This window comes from Anas acuta, chromosome 22, assembly GCF_963932015.1.
Source record: "Anas acuta chromosome 22, bAnaAcu1.1, whole genome shotgun sequence".
In the NCBI taxonomy this organism is placed as follows: Eukaryota; Metazoa; Chordata; class Aves; order Anseriformes; family Anatidae; genus Anas; species Anas acuta.
Window position 1 is genome coordinate 7,421,626 of NC_089000.1, and position 21,914 is coordinate 7,443,539.

Sequence of the window (21,914 nt, forward strand, 5' to 3'; positions counted from 1 at the left end):
CAAGAACTGATCTAGGTGCAAACCACTAACCCCGCTCCTACAGCATCCAGCTCTCCCATTCGGATTAGCAAAGTTTCCTATGGGTTTTGCACAATATGATCGACCTCCTGTCAGTTTTCAATGAATTAGTTTTGATGCAAAAATCGCATCAGCATTGTACCTTAAATCTGTGTCGTGTGGAACACCTGTCAGGAGGCTGCTGTTTCAGGACCGGCCCAGCAGTGTCATCCAACAAGGCTGGAGGTGCAAACACCAAGCCAGGCAGCCTGGAACATTTCACTCAGGACTGACCCTTCCTCCCTCCCTAGCCAATTCCCCGGCTCACAGCAAGCACAGCCAGTGGGGGACAGGATGGAAAGAGGCAGCAAGAAGCTCTCAGCCTTCTACCTCTTCAGCCCAGCAGCACCCAGACTAGTTACACTCTCTGGTACTGCCTCTGAAGATTTTCATTAAGTCTTGATCCAGAAGGATTTCCTATAAAACCTGGTGCAAGTCGAAGTCCTGGAGAGATCCCCACACATGTAACTGCACAGCACGACACTGTTTCCCCCTGTATGGCCCAGCTCCTGCTAGCAACCCTTTGGTTCAGCCGTGCACCGTGGAGAGATGGTTCACATTCCAGGCTACCAAAACCACCAAAACGCAAGGTCTTCTCTTCCCTACGACTTGGACGCTGCCAGGCCACAGCATACAACAGTCAAGTGCAGTTGAACAAGCAATTTTTCTGCCTTTGAAGCTATTATTACAAAAAATATTTAAGACAAAAATATTTTTCTATTTTGTTTCTGACTGGCCAGCAACAGTCCCACATTGTTTGAAGTATTAACTGTTCCTGAAGGGAACTTAAAAGTTCTCTCTGTAAGAGGAAAAATTCTTATGCTCTCCTCCAGGTGTCCAAACGACTGTTATATTTCTCTGTTTATTTTTCAGGAAAAAATGCAGATGCACTGAAAATATACCAATCAGTATTAGTATTTCCATTTTAGTTAGAATGAACTACAGCTACTGTCTTTTAATATTACCTATTGATATCATCTGCCTGGATAAACAAAAACAAACCAATACCCTTTTCCCCAGATGCTCAAGAAAACTCTATGCCCTGTAGAGAACACTTAAAAAAAAAAAAAAAATCTATGTTATCTTCTGTCTCTTTCCAGCATTTAAACTTAGGTTGCACAGCACCAAACTTCTGCAAACTCTACTTCTGCACCTACTTTGGTGCTAAGCCTTTTCTTTTACATTCCCTTCATGGCTATTCCCATTCCAGCCCCTTTCAAGAGCTCATTCACATCTCACCTGAAAATGTTTTTTTCTATGTCTTTTTGTGTTTCTTCCTCTGTTACCTATTGCTTAATTTTGCAGCAGATTTAGAATACTATAAGCATGGAAATTACTATAGAAAGTTCTGCTGAAATAACATTTCAGAAAATTACTTAAAACAGAGATAGGTTCTTTATCTCTTTTGATTTTTTAAATATTTTTCTTTGAGAAAATAGATGTCTGGCTTTGAAAAAGACCATCTTTTACTTGCCTGGGGCAAGGTGTAGATTCAGAGTGCCTAGCATCACTGCTCGTGTTCTATCCAGCAATAAGACAACAGAAAGCAAACTTATTTGTTAAAAAAACTCTTTTGGCTGAGCAAACGCCAGGGTTGATGCATGACTAGCAGCCAGTACAGCTCTGCGACGGTGAACAAATGAGCTTTTCACTGTTTATTTTTGTGAGCTCTCAGCCATTCATGAGCTCTTCCAATTGAACGCAGCTCCCTGTTTTAATTGCAGCACCCCTGTGCTTCTTAGGTCTGCGCTCTGCACCTCTAACAAAGTGAAGAGAAAAAAATTAGGATGTTCATGGACAGTAAGTGATAAAAGCTGTGAAAGCACACTGCAGCTGCCCCACGAGCTAATTCAGGAAATTTTCTCCAACCAATTCCAGGGTATCCTTGCTATCCTGGATCATTAATGTTTTAGTTCATTCCTAAAGCAAAAATTCAGTTAAAGATATCATTGCATATAAAATTACAGCAGATTTTTTTCAAGGTTTTGAATTAACTGGGGAAAAAAATAAAAAAAATAAAAAAAAAAGAAAAACAGAATAATGTAAATTTTTTAGATAACCCCAAAAGCATAACTCAATTCACAATGGGATCTGTATTTTCTAAAGCTGGAACATCTTAGTCCTTTCATGATTTCTCTTTTCCTTTTTTAAATTTAGGTCATTTCAGGTCAGAACTATTTTTATTTATTTTTTTAATTTTCTGAATAAAACACTTAAAAAATCATGTATCTCGTTTCATATTTTCATGATTTTCCATTGTTCTGATCAAAACTACTTTCTAAATTTAACCTCCAATATCTTTTTTCTTCTATAAATCAATCAGCTGTTAAAAAAAAACAACACTACCACTATTTTAATCCTGGACAAATACTCTATATAGTGATAGCAGTTTATCACTTATGTCATTTTTCTGGGATTCTAAGGTTCATCGAGGCATTTACACAAATACAGGTAAACAGGGTAAATGAATCTGTCCTCAGGCATCTTCACAGTTGTCCAAAGCAGCATCCACATCAAGTTTGCCTGTTTTTGTACACACAGATTCAGAAATCTGGAGATCACAAAAAGGAAAATCTGGCGCTTAATGTTTTTTCCGTACCACTTTCTGGCTGCTTTATATCTTCTTCTGAAATGCATGGTGAATGAAAACATTAAATGTTTCACAGACTTTTTAACTTAGGGTCTTCATCCCCACATATTTTTCATATTACTCATATTCCCCTGCTTGAGTTAAACTCAAACAGGCCTGGAACAACTTCATTAACATAAAACCACATGATAATAGGAAACAGAGCCTTTTAATGGTTTATTTTCTTATTATCTCGTGATATATTTCATCTTCTCCCCCTTTTCAGAGTGCTACTACATTCTGTTTTCACTCTGCTTGCTGGTTCCAAGCGAGCCCTGGCTTGGCAGCAGGGAGCAATCACACACCGAACAGCAGATTCCATTAAGTCCAGGCACTTTCAAGCTCCCGAGCTACAAAGCACAATGTCACTACCTCAGCACTCGCATTAGGCCCAAACTTTTCACGCCCCGAAACATCTTCCACTGGCTGCAGCCCGGCCGCCCTGCAGTCACCCAGTGCAGTCGGTAAAAGCGCAGCCCCGCTATCTGCTGATAAGGAAACCCACGAACCGAGCCCGTCCTCAGTTCCTTTGCTTGCTCACTTCGCAGCTCTCCTTTGGATGTAGGAGCACCGCAGAAGCCAAGCTGCATCAGATCAAACAACCCCGTCTGGTACCGGGGCAATCATAAAAGCTTCCCTGAAAGACACAAAATCTCCTGCCTTTAGTTGTAACTGAACGTCTGAACCGACCTTACCCAAATAACCCCGGCACAATGTCACACATCTTCCCTGGAAAAAAAAAAAAAGTCTTTACCCTGTAAATTTTGTAATAACTCGTAGGCTCAGACAGGGAAAATGACAAGGGAATCTCTTTTGCAATAACACATTTTCCTTTGTCCTAAGACCACAATTTCAAAATTCTGCAGTTGCAACATTTTTAATGAAGGTTAAAGGAATCTGAAGTTCATGAGAAATCGCATCTGTTTCAGGGTGGCTCTTCTGACTTATTTCAGTCATTCTTACTTCTCATTTTGATTAACATTTCTTTACAGGATTTCTACCTTGAAATACTGGGTTTTATTTCTTTGCCTTTTTGGAACATGCCTTCAAAAGCTTTCACAACAGTTTATACACTAGGGGATTGCTACAATTTTCTTACTATTTTGCACATGATAACTTAAAACCCAATTAATCAAAAAATGTAAGCTAAGTGTTTTATGTCCTACAATAAAGAACATTAACCTAGCACTCAATGCCTATATTTAATCTGTTGCTTGAGAGGCTCGGTAGCAGCCTCAGAGTCGTCTTTAAAAAGGAATGGCAATTCCTAGGATTCCCATTCTATCATAGCTCAAAGTGGGTTCTGTGAATAAATGGGAGAAGGAAATCAGTGAGATATATTAGCGCCAGTACATATTTTTCATTTCCCTCTGTCTTTGCTTCCAAAAGAATATTGGTGATGAATTTGCAAATGGTTCAGGATTATGACAGAATTTTTTACCCTTCATTATTTATCCCCCCACTGAACACCTCTATTAGAGATTACAGTGACAAATGCATGAATAAAAGGCAAAGACAATATTTTAGCACCGCGGTGTAAATCTCCTTTTACGCATTATTAATTTAAAGAAATCCATTATACCCCACAGCTCTGAGGGGAGGACAAGGTTACATAAGAACTGTTATAGGCAGCTGGGGGTCAGCGGGAGACAGAATCCCGCTGCCACCACGAGGCGATGGCAAGTCCCCAGGTGCCTTTCTAGATCTGCTTTTCTTTCATATTCTCCTTCATTTCTTTCTTCACTTCTATGTTTCCTTCTGTTGCAGACCCTCACTCTCCACGACCTGGGCTTGGACCCCAGCTGGCACCAGGCGGGCCACCCGCAAGCTGTTTGGTAGCAAAAGGTGGTGATCCTACTCCATCGGGTTCCCTTTTTGTAAAGCCCTTTCTCCAAAACCTCTGAAATAAAAATAACTCCTCCTAACCTCTTTCCCTTTTAATTTACCCAAAGACAGGGCTTAAATCTTGGGCAACATCCTACGGCTCAGAGCTCAGCACAGCCTCGCACAGAGTCTCCCTCTCCACCCCTCCAGCAGAGCACGAAGGGGAGGAAATGCTGCTCCTATCTAGAGGAAGGAAATAGGAAAACAGATGGAAAGTACTCAGAATTGGAACAAGTGCGTTTTAAACAATACAACAGGTCCCTTTTACTCCAAAATAACAGAACACTACTGTGGAAATCTATATACAATCATGCCATCGACAACAAAGATAACAGGGAAATAATTCTGTGAACCTGAACTGAAAGTACTTTTTGTGAGAGATGCTAATCGCCGGCCACAATCTCCATATAGCTCCCATCATGCAAAACCTAGCCTTTGATTTCACTTGATTTATTTTTCTTAAATCTTGTGACAAAAGACTTCTTAAGACTAAAATACCCATAGCTTATGCCTACCAGTGGCTTAAAACCTACCACCCATTTGCAAGAATTAATTTACCACCAGTTCACTTCTCACGCTGCTATTAACTCTGTTACTTGCAGCCCATCTACTCGCCGCACCTAGCCTTGCTCTCTGCGTTTTCTCTGATGGGCTTCTAAATTGCTCTGATTAAGCCCAATCCTGCAAACACTTAGTGATGGAACCCCAGGATGCAAACACGCTGCTGGGATGCTCTCTCCGCCTGTCCCCAGGGGAACACGAGCCCCTCAGCAGCTGCCGAGATGAGCAGTAGTGGCAGAACAAACATCTGGGACGCCTGAACACCAGAGCCTTCTGCTCCGTTTTTGCCATTGGTGTGGGTTTAGGCACTCGAGGCTCTCTGCTTGGAGACGGAGGATTTAAGCACACAGCCATTTACACATGGCAGCGATACAGATTCAGCACCTAGTCCTACTCCTGGTGTCAAAAAAAGAGTTAATCTCCCAGTTTTAAAGGGATTAGCAACAAACCCAAACTGAGAGGTTCTTGCACTTCAGGCCTCTGTCCTTCGAATATCGCTTCACCACAGTACTTGAACTCTGTGTTGTCACCTCACCTCCCCCCTACCCCCCCAAAATTTTATTTTTTTTTTTGCTCTAACTGGCGCAGCCAACAGCACGCCGGGGTGTTCTGCTGAGGCTCTGCATTATAAATCCCAGCTTCCTAATGCCCATAATAAAGGGACTATGGAAGGACCAACTTACTTGGTGAAAACAGACGCCAGAACAGTGGAAATTCTGTTCCGAAAGGTCAGATAAGGTTTGCATAAATATTTTGTGAGATTCTTTGATTTTATGGACAGAACATGCTGCACGAAAATACCCGGGGTATACAACAGTTCTGCTTCTGCTCCTGACAACACAGCTCAGAGTCAAAGGCATCCAAATGAACACAGAAGAGGGGAAAAAAAAAAAAAAAAAATCAAATAATGAGGTCCTCTAAAGCCTGGCAAGGGCTAAATTCTGACTTAATTCACTTGTTCACTCAGTGGTGTTGGTAGTTACACCCCCTCAACAACATTTAAATAGAATTTGGTGGAAATTGCTAGATTTGGAATTCTTTCACCTTGAAAATTACCAAGTACAAAAAAATCCATCCCTCAATTGCTGAAAGAGCACTGGGAAATAAACACCTATCAAACAATGTGTACTGTTCGAAACTTTCAGGAGTCATTTTAGATGTCCCAGGGTTTGGTGCCCCATCTGAAACATCCTGAAGGAGATGTCTGTGAAGAATGCAGGTACTTGTAGCTTTCTGAAAAATTGGGCTTCTTTAAGATGTTTAATATTGGAAACTTAAGCTCACTAGTACTCTTTCAAAATGTAGACTATGGTTCATTGATTTCTTTCCTTCTGAACTGAGGATCTCAGTCAAGGGGGTTGAAAATAAGATACTTAATAGTAATTTTAAACCCCTAATTTGTTTGCCCTCCCCCATGCTCCCTATACCTTCACAATAAATCCTTTGAAAAACTGGAAATGCTTTAGTGAAAAGACTGATGGGAAACGTTAAAAAATATCATGCAAGCAACATCAAGTTATCTCTGTTATTTTAGGCAAAACATATTTCCTGCTCTTTTCCCCTCAGACTTACTTAAAGTCTGCTGTAGAGCTCAGGCTTCAGACTATTCTGTCAATCAACGATTAGAGAGGTCACTCATATTGGGGTTTTACCAGTGTACAAACCTCCTTCTGTGGAAGTAGCTTCACCTGTACAAAGCCCTTGTGTCGGTGCTGCGACCACAGCACGCTGCTCAGTGCGAGTTGGAGTTTACCCTGGGAGCACGGGGCCGTGCAGAGGCTGAGCCCAGCTCGGCAGCACGCGTGAAGCCAGCTGCAAATTCCATTGTTGCTGCGGAGGCCACAGCGCCGCACCAAGGGCTCGCCAGGGCTGGGGCTCCAGAGGGTGCAGGAGGGAGGCTGGGGAAGTAACTTGGGTGGTTTCCTTGCTGCCGGGACAGGGGATGCCTTGTATGACGACTTTCCTTCTGCAGGGACTTTTAAAACATTAACGTTTCATAAAATGCAATACCTGAAAGCCCACAGCGTCACTTTGCTCACCATGGATATGGGAAAAGCTGCCATAGGAACTGCTGCAACACGCTGAAATTTATGTGCGGATCACACTAACACTTCCATAACTCCTACCTAACGCTGATGAAAAGGGTTACAATTGCACCTCAGTGATCCTGTCCTAATAAAAAAGAAATTAGTCTGTTTAATAACAGTGCATAATGAAGACTGTAGAATAAAGCATGGACAATTTGTCAGTGATTAGAAGGTCAATGGGTCAACTTATGAACAACTGAGTTGCTTTACCTGAGGGTAGCCACTTCTGTAACATGAGAAAGCCCCTCCTTTGTCTCAGCTATCTCGCCATGGGTACATTATCAAAATGAAGCTGTAATTTATCAGCCGTGAGGGAGACGCAGCTAGGTAACTGCAGTGTCTACCGAGAGAACTTGGAATTCTCAAGTTTTGTTTGAAAAGCTTTTAAAAACCAGGACTTATTTTTCCAAATGCAAATACTTCCCTCCATTTTTAGTTGGTTTTTTTTTTTTTGAAAAGGCAAATATTGTATTTTCATCACAAACGTATTAAGGGATTACATCACTTCTGCAGAAATATTTTTTATCAGAGTCATCTCAAATGGCAAAGCCCGAAGAAATAACAAAGTTTTGGTTTGTTTTTCAATACTTGCACCATTTGCCTCTGATCCCATCCTGGATAATTCAAGATCTCGTGAACACAGTGTCAGGCTGACCTCATTGCTGAACAAACTGCTGCAAGAACTGCTTCCCAAGAAACCCGTAAAGGTGAATAATCACCATACAAACCCCAGATTCAAAATTCTGAATTACTCTGCAAACAGCTGTTGAGATATTCCCCATACCATGCAACTGTTGGGTCACACTGTCAGCTCTACCCAGGAGGAAAATTCAGAGCAGTGAAGTCCACGCTCTGGTAGCCTGGTCACCTCTAGCAGAAGCCAGCCCGTGCCCAGAACGTGCAGTGGAAGAGGAGCAGCCCCACTGACTGCTGAGCACCGAGCTCTCAGGTTCCTTAAAGATTAGGGGTATTGCACTGGCAAAGATTTCCACTAACAGCAACTACGTGCCATAGGGTGACCTGATATTCCTGTGTTGCTCCAGGAAATTTAATTCACCAGTGGACAACAAAGACCATCTCTGGATCCGGCAAAAGGCTGAAAGTTCACTCGCAGCCTATTCAAGCACAAATCCCATTTTAATTTTTTAATGTAAAATAATAAAGAAGTATGAATTATTCCATTTGTTTCTAACAAAGATTAAAGAAGGCTAAAAATACTACCAACAACTGGCAGTGCACGTATGCACACGCGCACAGAGTCAGGTAAAGCATCTCCATTTCGTAAGATCGTGTTCCATCCAGAGTCCAGGGACGGACAGAAACGCTCACTGAATTTGAATTGATAATAACATCGTGACTTGAGCTCCAAGGAATTCTCCCCCCCCCCTGCGACCACCTTTTTTTTTTTTTTTTTGCTTAAAATAATTAAATTGGATGAGGCAAGATACCTGATCAGTTAACTTTTCCATTCCTCCATTTCCAATGAAATAAAATCTAGCAACAAGTTTTTGCAAAAGATTGTGTTCTATGCCAGTGGGTCAGTGGCCAACTTAACCATAACAAATAATAGTCTAGTCTTTCAAAGTTTCAAAGATATTTTTTTTAAAGGGAAAAAAAGAAACTGAGTGCTAGAAGACAGTTTGGATTTCCTCTGCATTTTTACGTTGCCAAGTCACTAGCACATTTTCCCTCTAGCTAGCTAACACATCTCCCTGGTGAACACGTGCAAATTGCAGCTTCAGACAGTTCCATTGCAACAAAGTCACTGACATTAACTGCGGGCGTATTTACTCTGAAATTATGTCATTTCTCAACAGCACCAAATTCAGGTAACATCCACATTCACGGCAACTTCCTTTGCTTTGCTGTTTGCATTCTGCAGCTTGAATGGCTCTGGCTGTGGAAGAGTTAAAATATTTCAGTTCTGAGTTAAGGAACAGTAAAAGTTCTAGTCCAGAGACACTTTTTTCCTCCTTTCCGATGGTGATTGGCTTCCCCTGCACCTCTTTTGTTTTGAGAATTTTGGAGTATGCAGACTTGTGTAATGCAGAGATTGCTTCCAATTTAATTTAGTTGTTTTGTCTTTTATCATATATTGGAAATGAGCACAGGATCCTTCTCAGGCTTTTTGCCATGTAAAAGGATGCAGACTTCACTCTCGTGGCTCCTTAGAATAACAGGGAACAGAGAGCAGGGAGAAAAGGGTTTAATAAGAAGCCTAAATGAGGGTAATCCAGCAACTTCTGCACTGCTAGCAAACCCCAAAATCTGTTCTTGAGCTACGTGAATCAGTATTTGCGTAAGCATTGCACATAACATGGACGTCATTCCCAAAAGAGCCCTTGCTATGATTCAAATGACTGTCTCAGTAAGGATGCCCTCTGGCTTTGGAGATGGAATCCACTCTGGATCCAGTCAGACAGACCCTGTTCCTCGCAGGCATTGCCCCTCACCATGTTACCAGCCATTTCTCTGCCAGCGTTTAATTCTTCAAGTATTTGCTGAACAGTTGGGACAACCACACTGGGTTCACTGCTTTCTCTCAAATAGTTCAGCTTTTTGCTGCTGAGGTCTCTGGCAAATGCCCGTGGCAAAAGCTCTCCCATGCAGGGACCTGCTGCCCTCACCTGCACGGGAAGCGGCACCCCAGCGGACAGCCCGCATTTCGGAGCCCAACAACAAATAACCACTGTTGTCTTTTCACAGTATAAATATTTGAACTAATAATCATTCGGGAGAAATATGCGAAGCTTTCAGGATTTACAAACATTTTTAATTCCTGGCTTCCTGCCAAGCACTTAACAGAGAATATTGTGCTACGAAGCACAAACCAAACTACAGATGCAGAAATGACAACCATCCCTTTTTTTTCCTCCCCATTTTGGTTACACTCCAGCACTAACACCCCCCACCAGTTTTTCAGACCGCATGGTTTCCAGGAGGGATGGAGGTCCCAAAGCGGTGCGAAATGGTGTATTAGTGAACAGGGCACCTGAACTAGGGGGCACACAGTTGTGCTTCACAAACCTCCGCAAGCAGCTGGCCTTCCTCCTGCTCAGCCAGCCAAAATGTTCCCAGAAGCACCGCTCCACAGGGAAGAAGCAAATACAGGGGAGGAGAAGGTGTATAACTACTAGTGACTGGCAAACCTGTTCCTACTCTAACACCCATTAGGCAAATTCCTAACTCCTGGCACCAATTGCAAGGGAACAAATCATCTAAACCCGTTTCTTACAGGTGAATAAGAATCTCATAGTCAGCACTACAGGAGGGATTCCCAGCGTAGTGCTTTGTCTCACCTTTAACTATCTACACCTGAGAGTAACCCAACCAGTGCATGTCTTGGGAGAGGATGGCAGGTCAGGGATCCTTCAGACACAGCTTCCCCCCCAGCCAGCAGGCAGGAGGCAGCTGCACCGTTAGCAGATCCCAACACGAGGAAGAGAAAGTTTGTCCTCCTACCTGCTCCTGGGAGACACCACCTCATCAGAAAAGGACAAACCCCAAAGTCCAAGAGAGCCAAACAGGTTCCAGATCAGAACTGGGATATATTTGCAAAACCATGGAGACCTGTGCCAGTTGCTCCATGGAAAGCGGTATCTTCTTGATGGCTTTTTTTTTTTTTTTTTTTTGGAATAAGGTTGTATTTCAAGAGAAATATGCAATTTTTAAAAAGAAACAATGTAAATTCTAATTTTAAATCCATTTTGCACTGTCACAAAATTATCATTTATTGAATAACCTGGCAACAGACTTTTGAGAGGGAACTACCACGTCAACATGATGCAAGTCTGTTTTTAGCCATAAATGACCACTTCAAGAAAGCTGGATAGATTAATTCAATATAAAACCACTTTCTATCTCATAACCCAGTATTTGCACAAGAAGAGTAAGGAAAAAAAAAGCCACAAGCGTATCAAGTGGAGGAATTTTGCATCATTAGCAACTGGCTTTAAGCTTTCCTAATAGCTTCCATGAAATCTGAAGCCTACCCCCATGGTTTGGTGGCAGGCAGAAGCTGAAATTTGAATATCAGCACATCATAATCATCACTGTAATATGACAAACACCTCAGGGTTTGGAAATACGTAATACAACATCAGCACACTCAGAAATTTCCCAAAAGCCACTTCCCAGTATGTCCTGTGAACCATGTGAGCTGATAATCCCTGCTAACGGAGATTACACCAAATCACACCACACATTTACATTGAATTATAACATCCTACAGATGTTGTATGAGATGCTCATCTGTCGATGTATCAGACCAATTCAGGTAGCTCCTCCTCCATCAGAAAAGGGTAGGAAAATACTCTGGGGAGAAGTCTGCACCGTATTTGAAAGAAACATGGAAACTATCCAAAATGTGTTTTCAAATGCTTTTCAGTGGATAGAGATGCTTCGAGTCTGCCTCCACCAGAAGAGTTCATTGAAGACACAAGACCTCAGTTTGCTATTGAAGAGACTCTAACAGCTTCTTTTCACCTTAGAAAAACACCTTTGCTACCTTCAACAATGGTAGGGCTCTGATTAAACTGACTACAAGACTAATTCTCAGCTCTAATTTGGAATTGGTAGAAGGCATCAGCGTGCTGTGTGTGGGTCTGTAACACCCCCAGTCGTTTATCAGCACACTGATGGAGTTCACAGACCAGTCGGTGCCAAACTCAACCATGCAGATCCTGAAAGGAGCAGCTTTTAGCTCGTTACCCCAAGTGCCCAGCAGACACGGGGCCGGACACACATGCGGGGTGCCAGGCCTCCGACCACGCTGCCAGGCACCGCAAGTGGGAGAGCTGCTGCGACAGGGTTAAAGGGTGGAGAGGCGAGAGGAAGAAACCCACACAACACAACACAAACAGAGCCAAACCCTTCGTCGGTATTTGTCCACCTGCTTGGACCGCACAGGGCTGTAGCAAAGCAAACAAAATCTCCATGATAGCAGCAGATAGCGCAGTTCATGGTTAACTTCAAGTAGCGCAGAACACACCTCTGCAGAAATAGCAGCAGCTCAAACAACTTCAGGGGAAAAAAAAAAAAAAAAAAAAAAAAAGCAAGCCCACACGCCCACAGCCTTAGAAAGGCTGGATGGCCCCGGCTTCCAAGAATCAAAAAGCAATATAAGCCAGGTCATTGACATGGGACAGCAGAGACAACCTAAAATACCCCTCGTCGTCAGGCCGGGTTTTTGAGGTGCCTCATTTTCCCTACACCAAGCCCAGAAGCCTTTCTGAGAGGACCAAACCCCAAATAACAGCAGGCACAAAGGCAACGACCCTCTCCCGGAGGAGCAGAAGGGCACGGTGCTGCTACTCCTGCTGCCCTTACACAATTCATGCCTTGAATGTGAAAGAAGACACAAAAACGCTGTCTGCATTAAGGTGAAACCTCCCTTTGGAAGGTGAATTTCCCTCGCAGGCTCCCGAGCACCAGCCTGCCAGGTGGGTAAACTGAGGACACCCCCGCTTCTCCTGCAGGGAGTCTGGAACCGAGCACCCCTAAAACACCACATCATGGGAGCAGGTGCCCAAGCAGGCAGCCCAGAGTCCAAAGCCAGACAAATACCAAATTAAAAAAAAAAAAAAAAACAAAAAAAAAAACCAAGGAAACAAAACCCTTGAGCCCAGATCTCGCTGCCTTGCACCAACCAGATCCCCATTACAAATGAGAGCTCTGGTTGAAACGATGGAGCAGGAAGGAAACCAGAAGATCAAGCCTTCGATTTACAGAGGACACCAGTTCCTTCCCGTAGCCCAGCTGCTAACTTGTACAGCTTCAGAGGGCTGCCGGGGGCTGTTGGTTTCAAATTATCCCTCTGCTTCACACGGGTACCTCCAGAAGCACAGGGCAGCAGTCATAACCACAATTAAGAAAGTATTTACAAACACAACGTTAATTAGAGCGTGTTAGAGACAGTGATGCACGGGTATTAATAACGCTGCTTCTGATATGAATTTTGTGGGTCTGACCCTTTGCAGGGGAACATCCGCACTGACAAATCTTTCTCCCCACGCACAAACCTTTTCTTTCAAGCCATCTTTAGCTCTAAATGGAAGCCTATAAAATATCTTTATTAAAGTTTGCTCTTAGATTAGTAAGAGGGCAATAGCACTGTGACTCTCAATCTAGCGCACACATTTCCCCCCTCATGATAAAGTAAGGGAAAGCAATGCGATGGCTCTTTCTACCTTCCTGATTTATAACTGTCTATGACTATAGGTCAAATGAATGAAAAGCACCTGGGGAGCATGCTGCAGGAACAAGTCCTCAGTGTGATAGCAACCCCAGAGTGCAGAGGAGATAGCTAGTCCGACTCAGTCAGACAAATTAGACAATTAAATGGAAACAGGCTAGATAAATTGCACTTTCTTAATTGGGTTATCAAGAAACAATAGTGACTATGAATGACCTCACTGTCTGTGTAGTCTAACACTTCTCTCCGTAGGAACTAGGAGGGAGTTATTTGTCTAGGCGAGGGTTATTGTTGGCCTAGAAAATGAATACTTAAGAACAACGTGTATTTTTTTTTTCTCTCACCAGAAGCCATTACAGATAAAGATCTCGGTCTGCTGATACAGAGGTGGGAGTGTGCATGGGATGCAAAGAAAAGAAGGATTGCATGAACCTTGCATCAAAAATAAATAGCGCTTTTACCCAAGTTAATTGGGAGGCAGATCACTGATGCTTAAACTGCGCTTGCTCACACCCACAAGTTTGCCATCACTTGAGTCACTCAGACCAAGAGGTGGTGTGCTAAAGAGAGACACAACGCCGCAGTGCTCGAGAGATACTAGAGAATGAAATGGGTGGAAGGCAAGAGACTGGCAATCTCGCAGCCCCCCAAAAAAGAACCCACCAGTGCAGTGGGATTTATGGCTAAATCTTCACAGGTCCACAAAGTCAATGTAAGCACGCATCTTCATGGAGTCGGCACCAGGAAAGGGGAGGAAAACTTCCCAAATCCCTGATCTGTAAAGCAGCTGTGCCCCAAGCGAGGTGGGTGCAAAGGCTTCAGTCTGTGGCTGACCGGTAGGGACGTGTGCCTCCTCCGAGACAGGCAGGCACTCTGCGTGCCACCATTCCCCAGCTTTCCTCCAGCTCCCGGATAACAAGGATTTGTTACTTGCACCAACTGCTAAATTTAACAGGAAAGAATCATTAACAAAAACTGTTTCGTGTTTGTTTGTATTAACAGGCACTGGTCTGAAAACAGACCTAGGAAAACACGGCTCTACGAGTGAGCATATGTTGTACCGGAGTCAACCAAATACTCCGAGCTATCACCTCTCAAGCACAAAGGGAATTGCAACTACTTCTTGCTACTGCATTGCTGCAGAATAGAGACTAAAGTTATCTGAATGCAGTTGTTTTTTTTTTAATTGAATAGTATGGAGATGTTGGTATTACCCAATGAGCTATCACCCCATCATTCTCTGATACTCAGCTGAAAATTAAAAAAAAAAACAACTTATATCCAGAACTCCTATGGAGAAAACCACGCTAAACAAGTCCCATGCTCACTGTGCATAACAGAAGGACCAAGCACAGGGGTGGAAAATTAAACATATATGTTAAAAGAACATTTAAAAGACGGAGCAAGCATATGGCTTATGTTTAGAAACCTCTCTTGGCTCAACAACCCCGAGGCTACCGGCTGCATTGAAGCCCAAGTTTAACTTGCTCTTGGTTGTCTGTCTGCTGTACTTTATTAAAATAGTCCTCACTGAATTAATGAGCTTTATGATCTTACTTGTGCTCAGTTATTAACAACCTGAAATTGATTCTACTTCCACACACACTTCCATTTACTTTTGTTCCCTACTTACAATGCAGAAAGTACCCAGCAAACTCCGGTAAAAACGTGTTAGGGGATGTTTGCAGCTTGTTAGCTTAAATGTTAAGCACTTCCTCAAAGACAGCGCTACCTAAAGCTACTCTAACTCAAGGTTCCTATTAAGATACCACATTTTCTACTCTTATTTTTATTCAAAATGACAGGAAACCAAAAACATCAAGTGCAGACTTTTTATTTAAGCCTTCAAGAGATCTAATGAAAAACATAACTAGGGGCTGTACCCGAGAACATGCTGGAGGCTCTCTGTGAAAAGGCTGCTGACATTCTTCAGCTGTTACCTAGCATGAGACACCAACAAGTCTGGGTACATCAAGACCCAAACAACAATTTCAGGAAAAAGAAAGGAATACACTTCCATTTCTACTACACCTTTCGTTCAGAGATCTTCAGCACCTTGGCGATGCCTACAGCCTCCCCAAAGCACCAACATTCTGGTTTTTAGCAGTGAGCAACCTGAGACACAGAGAAGGCAAACCTAAAACAGCGTCCTGTCTCTCCTGGACAACGAGTGCTTGGAAGAAAAATGAACAAAAAAAGCTGTATGCTGCTTGACCAGCTTAAGGCTGTCACAAGCTTTTTTTGTGAATCACTGTGCACTGCCCTGGTGCTTTCCTATCTCTTTATCCATTAAATATTAACTTGTTGGCTGAAAACTGGATGCTTTCAGAAAGAAAAAGTGACAAACCTTTCCACCTCGACAACTACCAGGCATTTTCTCCAGCAGATACAAGTTTCCCCACAGCCCTGCTGGATTCTGGCTGCCGGGTTCGATCGGCAGCAGCCGGCAGCAGGAGAACATCGGGATCCTGTCGCTGTCACCGCCACGGGCAGGGCAGCCCTCCCCGCCTTTTACTCTTCAGGAAATTCTTGAATAAGAAATGTAAATAGATTTCGCTCTATCAGTGGATGGGATTCCCTCCCCCATTCAAATAAATAAATAAATAAATCTGAGAAAAGCTATATTAAATTAAAATCTCTCCAGGACCCCCTAGAAGATGAAGTTGAATGAGATGACTTTACCTACCACCATGAATTTTAACACAGCAAAGTCTTCTGATTTTATCTTGCTAAAATCAAACACCCAAATAAATCCTTGCTTATTTACAAACTTGTTTTTCCTGTGACTGGTCATTTGCACTGAATTCAAGCAGAGTAATAATTATGTTCAATTTTCGTTAAAGTTAGGCCATTTTTTCTCCTACCCTTCTATTAATAAATTAATTACACAATCCCCGCAGCAGCTGCCAGACAACTAAAATTTGCTTTTGAATTCATTCATTCGGTCCTGTCTAAAAGGAACGAAGGCATGAACGTTACCTCGAAAGCAGTACCACTGATGGATAATTTGCCTCTATGTATTAGACCGACGTATATAGGCTCAACATAAAAATACCAGTTACATTTGGGAGATTTACATGAACCTTCTGCAGTCCTGCTTTATAGTCAAGCAGGGGAGAGTTAATTATTTCTCCAGAATTTATCTTCTGGATGGATATTCACTTGGTGTGTTATTCACACCACTTTGCAATGAACTCTGCACCTTCCTGCTTCCCTTCCAGGAAGTCGCAATCGAAGACAAAAGCCTGCAAATGATAGACAGGGGCAGAGGCCATGTCCAACTTTGATATCTTGTTGATAACGTATTGTACAATTAGATCAATTTGACAATTTCCATTATGGCTGATAAAATATTTATTGAGCCTTGGAGATGATGTCTGATCCCTGTGCCATTTGTTTTACTAATGGGGGAGATATTTACCAAATCAGTAAAAAGCATTCAAATTTCAGATCCTCATAGCCTCCCCAACATTAGATTTGCAAATTACTGGCTGAAGCCATAAATTACTGCACAGCACAGCCAGACTGATGCCAAGCTGACAAGGTAGGTAGATGGCTTGCGATGACATTGTTTCATAGAAGCATTAATCATAGCAGGAAAGAAAATACTCTCAAATTGGTCCATAAGTCTAAATATTAAGGAATGAGAAGCAGGTTGCCGGGAGATAGCTTTAGCTGGAGCCGGAAAATTAGGAAATGAAAAACCCTTTCTATTATTTAACAAATCATCTTAATAATGTTTTATGCTCAAGTGCCAGCAAGCAAAGGAAATTCCTATTCTTTCCCATTTGCTCTTTATCCTCATTGCTCTTTAATAGGAATATTAATAATGTGAGGATTGGTTCAGATGTAGCCCGAGCTGTATTTTTCTTCTGCTATAGCTTAACTAAAAAGGGATAAACACTGAAAGAAAAATTTAATTTCTATGTTTAAACTGTTTGCTTTGTCAGCAACAAAAACGGGGGCTATAGCTCCTCTTCTGCTATTATGTTCAAGGTCAAGTGTACATTTACTTATGTGCAGGCCGAACTTATTAAAATCCCACAAATCAGATAAACTGCAAAACGCAGCTTCCCATGAAACACCGAGACAGCAGTTTGTAATCTTAGGAAAAAATATACATGTATCACTGTTGATTAAATACAAACCCTGCTGATTAATTTAAAGAAAACCACCACCTTACAGGGATGATTATACAACGAACGGCTTAAAATGCTTCCCTGCTAATAGCATTGTCAAAAACCAGAGCCTTACAGTACGCTGGCCGAGGGAGATTCATGGCATGGCATGACTAAAGTTGAAGGTGACACATTTGTCTAGCAGACATAATTAAAGGTATAATGTTGGTGCTAGAGGTCAGAGTTGTACAGTCCTAAGGCAAAAGCAGTTTGAAAGAAAAAGCTCTGAAATAGGGGAATGAAGAATGATGTTGGTCAAGAGCCTGACACCTCTCTACCTACAACTGCAGCGTCTGTCTCGGCAGGGCAGATGCTCACGTTTCCTACCTCACACCGACAAGGACAGGGTTCAGAAGTCCCACAAGGAGCAGTTGCTGAAGCTCTGTGCCTCAGTAGTTCCTCTCGTAATGTACCAATGGCCAGATTTTCCACTCCTAAGTCTTCAGAAAGCTTGGGCTGTTACTTGGGTACCTAAAGGGAGCTTGAGCACCACGGCACATCCCAGTGCCCGGCTGTCAGACACACTGCTGCTCTTAGACATCTACTCGCCCTTGACAAATCAATGGAAAGGTAGATGAGGAGTCATGAAGAGCCAGGACACTGAGCAGCACTTCTATAATTAGTCACTTATACTTCATCACAATAAAATGCTAAAGGATGGGTTTGCCTTAAGCTTTTACCCCATGGAAAGCTTAAGCACTAAAGGAGCAGACAACAACCATAATGGTCGTCTACTGCCTAACTCCTCCTCCCATGCCTGAGGGAAGCGGTAATTTCCTTTTTTCTCTGGGGAAAAATGTCTTAATCACCAGGGTCTGCATGCTGTCAACCTTTCCAGCTGAAGTAGTTCCTCCTGCAGAAAGCAAGACAACAAAAAACGTCCTAGTGGGCTAAAGCAATGCCTAATGGCTTAAAGATGCTCTTCCACTAAGAGACTCTAAGCAAAATAATAACTCTACCTTCTCAAATATTTTCTGAAATCCAAAGAACCCTTACCCAGCATCATCGCTAACACAGAATGCGATGCCCCATGTGTTAGCAGAGTACCTAGCAGGGTTATTGTACTGAAGTTACACAAAGACATCTCAGACTCGTGACTTTTGTTACCGCTGGCATTTTGGAAGACCCACATCAGGAGCTGCACACCTGGAGCACTGAAGGCGATGCTGCTTTGCACTCTCTCCAGTTCACACTGTGGCTTGTTTCCACTCCTCCGCAAACTTCAGACCTGAGCAGTTTTCTTTGTTTTAAACTCCACTTAGGTTTTAGCTGTACTTCCCAACACAGCACACATTTCACACCCTCTTATAGGGCTATTCAAACAGCATGCATTGGAGCATTCTGACAAGTGATGACATGGGGGGAAAAATTCACCTCCAAGCTTTCAGGAAAGCCCTCGTTACCCTTGTAGATTTGCTGCAGGAAGAAATGATTTGATGTGTGTGAAGTAAGAACTGATGGAACTTTCTCTCAAGATGCTCTGGTGTTCAGAGAGGTTGAACTCCTTACTGCTTCTGACTTCTTAAAATCTTCCACTGCTTTCCAAAGGCACCTTAATATTCATAACATTCCCTTACACATTTTGCCAGACCACCACAGAATAAAAACAGCCACAGATCCCTTTTTCTTTCCATTCCTCCCACCCTGGGAATGACCCTGGTCAAGGGAGCAGTCCGTACACCTTTAAGAAGGAAATCTCCGAGCAGCGCGGCTTTGTTTGAGATAGCGAAGTTATTGTCCTTTGCGCTGTCTGGCAACCCCTTACGTCCCCTGGATTTATCTCACACACATGATGCAGCTTTGTGGAAGGGATCGGGAGGGACTTTGCATTCCTCTGGTAGGATGATATGAGTTTGTATCTAAATCTGTTCCATATGACCCACCTCACATGCTCAGTGTCTCGCCGATCCACTTGTAAAGGTCAAGAAGTATTTCAACTGAGGCTTCAAAGTCAAAGGGTTTGTTAATAATAAAAAGAACTCCTACCGATAGAATCAGCACTTCATAAAGACACTGCGAACATTCGCTATTCGTTTGTATAGATATGTGTGAGGACCCCAAGAGGCACAGGTGCAAGTGTGAGGTTTGATCTGGGGGAGCGTAGGGGCAGTGTTAAGGGTCTTGCAACGTTTCCACCTTAGATGACCGAGCTTCCAAACAAGCTGGGGTAATTTAAATCCTTTCAAGTCCAACAGAACATGCTAAGTCAAGAGAAAGAGGTTTCTCACTGGATTTAACAGATAACACTACTTTTTGAACTGTGACATTTGCATTTTGCTTCTGGCCCATCCGAACCTGACGGTGCAAAGCTGTGCAGAAAAGCTATTCAAACCTCTCCAAAAGCAAAGAAATGCAAAGATTAAACAAGTTCAAAATCATATCCAAGCCTCTCAAGTCATCCATCCCAACCACGAGCTATTGGAAATGAGTGGAAGTGCACGCTGCTCCCAGTTCTGTTACATACCAAGCTCAATCAGCCCACAGTCAGCCCCAGAGACGAGCACAAACTGAGATGACATGTTCGTGACCAAGAACCAGAACAGGACGGAGTTCATGCTGCAGCTCCGACAGTGCTGGAAGCCCCTAGGACAGCAGGGAAGAGGACGGAGCTGGTGGGACTGGGGAGCTGCACAGCACGCGGTCAGGTTTGTGTGGGCCCAGAACTCCTCGCAGTCCTTGCCAGGAGCCGAAGGGAAGTCCTGCACTTCCCTAGAGCATGTTACAGAGCTGGCTGAGAAATAATCCCATCCACAGCTCCACAAGTTGTCTGTTCCAGACCCTGTTTCCTAGGATGAATTTGGGTGCCTGGAATGATATATTCTGCAGAAAGTAAGCAGGCATCAAATAAATAAGTGACCTCTGAGAAAACAGCAGAGGTTTACACATCCCAAAATCTTACACTGCAATACAGCTAGGCAAGAAGACAATCTCAGAAATCACGGGACAGCCAGCAGCTCACACAAAACCAGCACCTTATCCTAAAAACTCCTTCCTCCTTTAACTGCCTCAAACATTTACCACCTCCATGTGCATACAGTGAGGGGCTCAACACGAGCAGAGGGAGATTTAGGAGCCCGCCTTCATTTTCAGAGGTTACATGAACATACAGAAGCTTAAGTGCTATTTAAAGGCAGTGGCATCTGTTCTCCATACCTTAACACCAGGTCAGTATTAATATAATGAATCCAAGGCTCATTTACATTAGCACTGGGAAGATCATTGCCCCAACCTTTTCTCTCATTTAGAGAAAGCTTTTACAGGCTTGTCTCTCCAGCAGACCTTGTGGGTGGCCGGTGTTTTCACTGCTGCACTAGCAACTTCGACTTTTAATCCCCCTGCTAATACCCCAGGCTGATTCGCTTTGCTGGCGATAGATAAGTCATGTTTCTGGGTCCCGCACACAGTGACCGGACACCACCTCTCAGTGGCTTGCAAGCAAGCTCCATCGCCAAACAAAAGGCAGTCTGTTTGGTCACCCTTCCTTCAGAGAGGCTTAAGGACATTTTTGTCATTTTTGAACAGCTAATATCTTGCAGAGGGAAAGAAAGAAGAAAAAAAAAAGTTGTCTAATCTCTTTAAATTTAATCTTTACTTTTTGAAAAATCTGAGCCCAGATGCTTATTGCTGGACTATGTTCCATTAGACTAATTAGGTCAAGATTACCTAAAACGGTATGACTCCACCACCTCAATCCAAATTCCCTCCCCTCCTGTCCCTAAACTTGCATCGTTTGGGATTTTATTCACTTTTTCTCTCTACTCCCCCAGAGAGCACGAATTGTGTTGGCAATTAATTAACAGTGAATTAAAATTGTGGTGAAATCTCAGGGATTCTTCTCTTGGTCTTCAGTATCAGTCCAAACCGGACAGAACTTTATCATTTCCTGACTTCAGGACAACCGTGCTGACTTAACCTGGTTAAAAAACAAAGTCTGCTTCCATCTGCTTACATTCCTGTACTTTGCTTCATTTACAACGCAGATACACTTCACACGTTTATTAGTGAGCAGTTTCCTGTTAATGAAAAAGAGAGCTGATTTTTTTTTCTTTTTATTCTCAGTTTTTGGGATCCTTCACAAATTTTTAAGTCTTTTATACCTATTAAAGCAAATAATAATGAATTAAAGGCAAGATGTAAAATATTTTGTGAGTTTAAGAAGAACTTCGGGAAGATGTGCCTGTACTGCTCACCCACCAGAACAGCCACCGCTGCCTGCCCTGTCAGTTCTTCCTCCTGCCACTCAGAACAACGTGCATGGGTTTCAGTTTCTGCATTTTTCCATCAAAGAATTTTTTATGTTCTCATAGCTGGACAACAGTGGGTTG

The 21,914-nt window shown here is 42.9% G+C and overlaps 1 protein-coding gene and 1 long non-coding RNA gene across 12 annotated transcripts in view; both read right to left on the reverse strand.

The window, feature by feature from the left end:
• PRDM16 (PR/SET domain 16) overlaps positions 1-21,914 on the reverse strand; it is a 296,501-nt gene that overhangs the window by 196,209 nt on the left and 78,378 nt on the right. The window contains exon 1 of one of the 11 annotated variants that reach the window (XM_068658819.1): positions 10,246-10,378. The exons of the other annotated variants lie outside the window; for them this stretch is intronic. The gene's annotated coding sequence lies outside the window, so the exon portion shown is untranslated. Of the gene's footprint in view, positions 1-10,245; positions 10,379-21,914 lie in introns of those variants that run through there. 11 annotated transcript variants of the gene reach the window in all.
• Positions 8,341-10,330, reverse strand: LOC137843522 (uncharacterized). The gene is made up of 2 exons (XR_011089565.1): positions 10,211-10,330; positions 8,341-9,385 (listed from the first exon to the last, which is right to left on the reverse strand). It is a non-coding gene; the product is annotated as an uncharacterized lncRNA (long non-coding RNA).